Genomic DNA, 7884 nt, shown 5'->3' with positions numbered 1-7884 from the left:
TGAGATAGAGAGAGAGAGAGAAAGAAAGAAAGAAAGAAAGAAAGAAAGAAAGAAAGAAAGAAAGAAAGAAAGAAAGAAAGAAAGAAAGAAAGTCTCAAGGAGAGTGCAGCTGAGACTGCTGCTACATTTTTAATTCATAAATGAAAAGTCTTATAAATTTTTGCACAATGTTGTTAATATTTTATGGGGGGAATTAATGGCAAAATATTTCCCAATATTATATGTCAAGCAATAAAGTCCTTGCAAATCAGAATGTCCTACTGCACTATTAAATGTGTATTTATTTCTTCTGCTTAATTTATCCCTTCCCACAATGAAAGAACAGTTTATAGTGTACTGTAAGTAAAGAGACATATAGGTTGCTGCAGTATATTTATACTTCAGCAATAACTACTACATTTTTAAAAGAAAATGGTTCTGATCTGTATAAATTGTGGGCCTTGTTCCTTTTTTCCATTTTAATTATCCCACTCTTGTATGAATTGTGCTCACATTTCTGGAATATTTAAAGTAATAACAACAATGTTCTTTACATACATCAGGTTGGATACACATGTTCCATTGTGATGGTGACTTCCACTGATTCGAGGATGCTTGCTGCGGTGGAAGAGGAGTTTTCCACCAGTGGGAGGTTTTACCATTAGTGAAACAGAACCTTTTGGGTGTATTTTCATATTACTAATGTTCAAAGCAATTTGCATACAGCATCTCAGTCATTGTTGTACCTGGCCAGTGCTGCTATATCCACTATGATGGTGTCACTCATCTTGAACCCAGTGAGGGGAAAATTTAGGCAACTGGATGAGGAAATGATGCTCCAAAGGAAATTTTGTAGCCACTTACCCTGAGCATTAGACTAAATTAAAGAGAAAGATGTAGTAGTTAGAATGCTGTAGAAGGCTTGGTAGGACCTGGGTGTGAGACCCTATTGTACCACGAATAGGATCTGGAAACTGCTCCCTCCACAGCCATCCCTTTATCAGCAGTTCAGTTGACAATGGTTAGCAGGCGATGTTGTTTAGCTCTGTGGGAGGAATCCTAAAATAATCTACTAAGAATTAGGGTTGCCAGATTCCCTCGTAGCTCCAGAGGGGGGATTTGGGGGGTTGTTCTGGGGGTGGGTGGCGATGCCCCCAAACCCTGCCCCCAAGAGTGGCCACCCTTCTCCCTCCCCTCCTGCTAGATTTAAAGGGCTTCAGCTGATTGGTGGGGAGCATGTGGCCTGTCGATCAGCTGATGGGCCCTTTAAATCTTCCAGGAGGGTGGTAGAGGGGCTGTCACTGGCCACACATTCTGCTTGCAAAAAGAACCTTTAAAGGGTATTTTTGCGAGTGGGGTGGGGGCCATGGCAAAGGAGGCTAATTTCCCAGTGGCGATTCACCTCTTGGGATTCAGACACGCTTGTCATTTGCCCACCCTTGACTTCAACCATTCATTGTCAAGAGATTGAGGACCAGGAAAAAATGTCCAAAAATGATCTCCGTGAATGCTGAATGACTACACCAAGAAAAACAAAGAGAAGCTTCTAGGTGAAGTGTACAAGGCAGATTTATTTAAGGTTGCAGAAATCAAAGAAGATTACAATAAAGATTGAAATCAAAGCTCACTTTGACAACTGGAAACAAAAGCACTTGAGTGGGCAATATTGAAAAACATAGAGAACACATTTGATAACAAAAACACCTGGAAGTGGCTCCAAAATAGGCACTTGAAAAAAGAAACAGAAGGACTCATTCTAGCTGCACAAGAGCAGGCACACAAAAAAAATTATGAAAGACAAGACTCAGAAGACCAGTGATAACAGCAAACGTCAACTTTGCAAGACAAAGGACGAAACAGTCAACCACATGGTCAATGCCTGCAGTAAAATTGTTCGAACTGACTATAAAGAACGTCACAATATAGTTGTGGCTATGTTGTGCTGGAATCTTTGCAAGAAGTATGGCCATAAATCCATGGAAGCACAAACCAGATAAGATCATAAAGAACGATGAAACAAAGATTCTTTGGGACTTCTGATTACAAGCAGACAAACATTTGGAGCATAGCAGCCCTGATATTACAACTGTAGAAAAAATGACAAATAGGGTTTGGATCATTGACATTGCAATCCCAGGAGACAGCAGAATAGAAAAAGAAAAGAACAGGAGAAGACCTCAAAATACTAAGACCTACAAAGAGAGTTAGGGCGCCTCTGGGAGAAGAAAGTTACCATTGTGTCAGTTGTCATTGGAGCCCTTGAAACAGTGCCTAGAAGTCTCAAGAAACCCCTGGACATTCTGGGCATTGAACAAATAACACCAGCTCAGCTCCAGAAGACAGTGTTACTTGGGACAGCAAGAATCTTGCAAAGATACATCTGCAGTTCTCAAGAATTTGGCTAGATCTCGAATTTCAGAGCACCATCTACCAGGTAAAGATCTCACTGTGACTATTCATAATAATAATACTAAGGTCTATTCTTTTCTTGTCCCTTTTGCTGAGGTGTTTAAGTGCTGGATGCACCTTGGCATTTAGTCATGACCACATGACCACAGAAATATCTTTGGACAGCGCTGGCTCTTCGGCTTGGAAACGGAGATGAGCACTGCCCCCTAGAGTTGGATCTGACTGGCTTTCGAGCAAGGGAGACCTTTACCTTGCTTTTAATGTGCTAGAAAACCTGTTCATGGCCTACACTGAAGATGACTTTCCTAGATGTAAGTCCCTTTAAACAGAACTGAGTAGGATTCTTTCCCCCCCCCCATGTTTTATTTTCGGTTTTCTAAATACATACAAAGTATATACAGACAAATCTATATCCTTTTGAGTCTATAACATCTACTGATTATTTATCCATATATATAAATGCTTCCACCTTTCAACAATTTTTTTTCATCTTTTCCTTGAAGCATGATGCTTAATTTATCAAGTTCCGCTGTCTCTAATAATTTATACACTAATTCTTCTCTTGAGGGAAGGGACTCCTGTTTTCAGTATTTAGCTAGTAGTATTCTAGCTGTAGTCAATATAAATATTATAAAAAAAAATATTTTTGATTGTAACCCTCCGAAATCATATTCAGCAAAGCTACTTCAGGGTTAGGGTTACACACATCACTTCCGAGAGAAATTTCTGAATCATCTTCCAGTATTTACTTACTTTCACACATCGCCACCACATGTGAAAAAAAGTTCCGACGTTCGAACAACATTTCCAACATATATTAGGTAGTGCAGCATTACATTTAGCTATCCCAAACTGAGTAGGATTCTTCGTAGGATTTCCAGCCCCCAGGTCTGGGTGGGGGTTTTCCCACTTTTGGGAGCTCCAATCCACTGCCATCTAGCTGGCCGGTGGGGAAACCCCACCCCCAAGCCCCACCCCCAAAAGTGGGTGAGCAAATGACAAGCCTCAGTATGAGCTCGCTCTATCTATCTATCTATCATCTATCTATCTATCTATCTATCTATCTATCTATCTATCTATCTATCTATCTATCTATCTATCTATCTATCTGCAAATATGCAAGCAGGTGGGAATTTCGGATTGCTCAATTTTTTCTGCTCTGAAGAGCAAGTCCTGAGAGAAACGAAGAGTGTGCTGGATGGGTAGTGAGGGAGCAGGTTTTCTCTGCTCCTGTGGCTGTCAGCGCCCCAACCAGAGAAAAGCTGCTGTGCAAAGGATATTGCTAGTCAAGTAGCTCATTCCCCTGCAGCCGTAATTCCTGCAGACAGGCCTTCCTTTCCTCTCTGCATTCAATTTTTTCAGTTTACACATGTGGTCTGTCTGTATGCTCCTGCCCTCTCCCTGACAGTTTGGCAGCAGAAGTGGAGTGAGAAAAGTTTTTGTGCAAGACAGCAAAGAAAGTGGACTCTGAACCCTTCATGAAACTGGATTCACTGCGAGAGGCTGCTGATGTGTCTGTGGTCCCTGAGGGGTTTGGCAGTGGCAACTCTGCTTCTCCCAGGCATTTCCCTACAGTGAAGAAGCTTGGGTCTGATTTAAAAATCGCAGAGAACAGGAACCGCACTCGCAAATGACAAATGCCATGAAGCACAGCTGCACTTCCATACACTTTTTTAAATATATAAATGTGGAACTTATATATGCAAAGCAGCATAAATGAAGAACGGTTACAAAATTCAAGTGATCTCCTTGGGGTTCACTGAGTCAAGCCAATCATGGGATTCATTTCCATATGATTTGAAGTCATTAGACCTGACTGGAAGGGGGCATTTTAAAGCACATTCTAGCCTTTATGGCACACCAAGATGTGGTGGAAAGTGTCGTCCAGTCGCAGCTGACTGATAGTGATGCTGTAGACTTTTCAAGGCAAGAAGAAGAGAAGAGAAGAGATTGGATTTATACCCCGCCCTTCACTACCCAAAGGTGTCTCAGAGTGGCTTACAAACTCCTTTCCCTTCCCCTCCCCACAACAGACACCCTATGAGGTGGGTGGGGCTGAGAGAACTATTGACAGAAACTGCTCTTTTTCAAGCACAGCTGTGCCAGAGCTACGACTTGCCCAAGGTCATCCAGCCAGGTGCAAGTGAAGGAGTGGGGAATCAAACCCGGTTCTCCCAGATTAGAGTCCGCGCACTTAACCACTACACCAAACTGGCACGAACAGAGGTGGTTTGCCATTGCTTGACTCTGCATAGCAACCCTGGACTTCCTCAGTGGTCTCCCATCCGAGTACTAACCAGGGCCACCCTTGTTTAGCTACTGAGATGTTATGAGATTGGGTAGCCTGGGCCATCCAGGTCAGGGCTCCATGTGGAATGGGGTGGTGGAAAGTGCCATCAAGTCACAGCCAACGTATGGTGAGGCCCCCCCCCATAGCGTTTTCAGGGCAAGAGACGTTCAGAGGTGGCCCTCCTCCAATTTTCTGAGCTACTCTTGTATTTACAGCCAATTGTGTATATGTAATGCTGCTGCACAGAGATGAAATAAAGTCATGGGAAAGGAGATTATTAAAAATACCAAGGCAGAAATGGTAGCAGCAGGATAGAAGAAAGCCGGAATGGGAGGCAGGGGCTTCTTGGATGAAGGGTAGACAAAAATCTTTGTATACAATAGACAACCGAGGAAGCTGCTGCAGAAGCTGTGTTACAGAAGGCACCCAATAATAACAACGGTATCCTCTCACAACAGAAGCAGAGAGAGCAATTATAAACAGGTCTACTCAGAATCCTACTCAGGGCTACTCAATAGGACTTATGCCCAGAAAAGTGTTCTTAGCATTATACTATTATGCAGTGCACCAAAGAAAATTAATGCCAGAAAGGTGTTCCAGATGGGAAGGTCCCTAAAGCTGAATATCCCTGCTGGTCTAAGCATGAAATCCCAAATCAAGACCAGGAATCACTAGATATATGCATTATGAAATTCCAAAGCCAAAGATATACACAGAAATTGCTGGTTCAGTTTATTACTGTGATTTTCCAGAACAGCAACACAAATCTAGGATTCTTAGGTATTACCCCAAAAAAAGCCTCCCTGAACAATCTGTGTTGTTTGTCATCTTCAGATGCTGCTAGCAGGCTATAGTGTGTGCTCATGTTTTTCTCCCTCTCCCAATCGGGTACTTATATGGAAGGAGCACAGATCACCTTTGGAGACTAGCCACAGAGACCCACAGTGCTGTTTCCCTCCCTTCTTTGTGAGGGCAGTGCCCTACTTGAGCCAGTTTGGTGTAGCCTGCAGGTGGTAGGCTTACCAAATCTCACAAAATCGCGGCGGAGGATCCACATGTCTTTGCAGAATCCGTGCAGTGGGGACGGCAAGACACGTTGCACCGCCGTCGCCAGGACATGATGCTACGCGTCGCTCTGGCAACGGGGCTGTTTGGAGCCCTGTTGCCAGAGCGACGCGTAGCGTCACATCCTGGTGACAGCGGGTGCAACTCATCTCGCCATCCCCGTGGCACAGATTCTGTAAAGACATATTTATTTATTTTATTTATTATTCAGATTTATAACCCGCCCTCCCCCGTAGGGCTCAGGGCGGCTTACAAAGCACCGCCGTGACTTGGCCACCCTAAGGGGTGGCCAGACTTGCTTAACATAACAGCCACACAGAATAAACATCAGATGTTTGAGATAGGGTTGCCAACTCCAAATTTACTTACCGTGGGGGAGTCCTGCGCTGTCCCGGGAGTCTCTCAGGCAGGGGTTTACCCACCTCCCTGGGGGGACTTGGCAAGCCTAGTTTGAGAGCCACAAGACATGAACAAACATTACACACACACTTTTTTTGCAAAATATGCAAATTTGCTTTTTATTAACATTAAATTAGACTGTGTGAAAGAGCCACATGTGACTCCCGCGCTGCAATTTGGACACCCCTGGTGTAGTGGTTAGGAGCGTGAACACTAATCTGGGAGAACTGGGTTTGATTCCCCACTCCTCCACATGCAGCTGCTGGTGTGACCTTGGGTCAGTTGTAAGTTTTTTCAGAGCTGTTCTCTAAAGGGCAGTTCTCAAGAGAGCTCTTTCAGCCCCACCTACCTCACAGGTTTTCTGTTGTGGGGAGGGGAAGGGAAAGGAGAGTATAAGCTGATCTGAGACTCCTTCGGGTAGTGAAGTGCAGGGTATAAATCCAATCTCCTCCTCCTCCTCCTCCTATTTTTCATCACAAGTATTTTGGCTGGCAAAATAGGGAGCAGGGGGCAGCTTGTTCAGGGGTTGTAGAATTTGACCCCTTAGTCCAATTCACTGGAAACATGGGGGTTCTTTAATGGCTAGGCAGCACTCACTCTGTTATAATTTTGGTGGTATTTGGTTCAAAAATAGCTGCTCCAGCCCTCCCCTCCAAAAGTCCCCCATAGGCAATAATGGCAGACTAATGGGAAGGGTTGGGGTTTGCAAAATGAGCCATTTGCACTTTACGAAAGAAAACAGACCGCAACGAGGAAGGATGGCAAATGCTCAATTTTCAGTGGAAAGGTAGTTGTTACTTATCAGTCAGTTGCCGTAAGAGTAGGAAATTGAAATTAATGTAGGGGTTTTTTTTAACAATGTGGCCAGCTGGAGCTCTCCTGCTAGGCTACCAGTTGACACCATTTTAGAAATCAGTCGAGAAAAGTACTGGTACCTTCCCAGTAGCAGTGTTGTAAATTTAAGTAGGTCAGTTTTTCAACCCACAAATCAGAATGTAAATTTGCCAAACAGCTGTGACCTTTAAGAGGCAACAATACCTGTCAGAGGACCTTTTAAAAATCTAGCAACCCCAACATTGTTGTTAAAAACCCTGTTATGTGAATGAGAAATTTATGGCTAGCTTTTGGGGAGGGGTCCATTTTTGTGTTGTGTAATTTGAAGGGAAATTTTTGTTTAAGTTCCCATTTAAAACTTATTCAGCACTTGTGGAGAGGTGGCGAAGTTGCCTTCACGTAGCACAACTCTGCTTGCGCTGCTTACGATCCAGGCCCTGGATTCTTAATTTTTCAGATGCCATTAATTGTAAATCAGTGTCAATAGCAATTTGTTATTAAATTGTATTTTTGATAAAAGCCAATCCAATAGTATGTTGGGTTGCCAATTCTGGGTTAGGAAATTCCTAGAGATGGGGGGGGGGGTGGCATTTGTGGAAGAGAGGGACCCCAGCAGCATATAATGCCACAGACGTCATGCTTCAATCAATGTGGCCATTTTCTCCAGGAGAATAGATCTCTATAGATTGGAGAGCAGTTGTAATTCCAGTAGATCTCCAGGCTCCACCTGAAGGCTAGCAGCCCTAAACACTAAAGAACTGTGGGATTAATGTAAAGATGGAGATTGATTATGATACTGTAACTAGGTCGAACTTAATTTATGTTCGCATTATATTCTTCATAACAAACTTTCCTGGCAAAGGACATAGCCAGGGAGCGGAAAGCATATACCACAGCAGTAAGTTATT

The sequence above is a fragment of the Gekko japonicus genome, unplaced genomic scaffold, assembly GCF_001447785.1.
Source record: "Gekko japonicus isolate JY-2015 unplaced genomic scaffold, Gekko_japonicus_V1.1 scaffold599, whole genome shotgun sequence".
In the NCBI taxonomy this organism is placed as follows: domain Eukaryota; kingdom Metazoa; phylum Chordata; class Lepidosauria; order Squamata; family Gekkonidae; genus Gekko; species Gekko japonicus.
The sequence above is the reverse complement of the archived record's forward strand: the minus strand, read 5'-3'. Positions refer to the sequence as shown.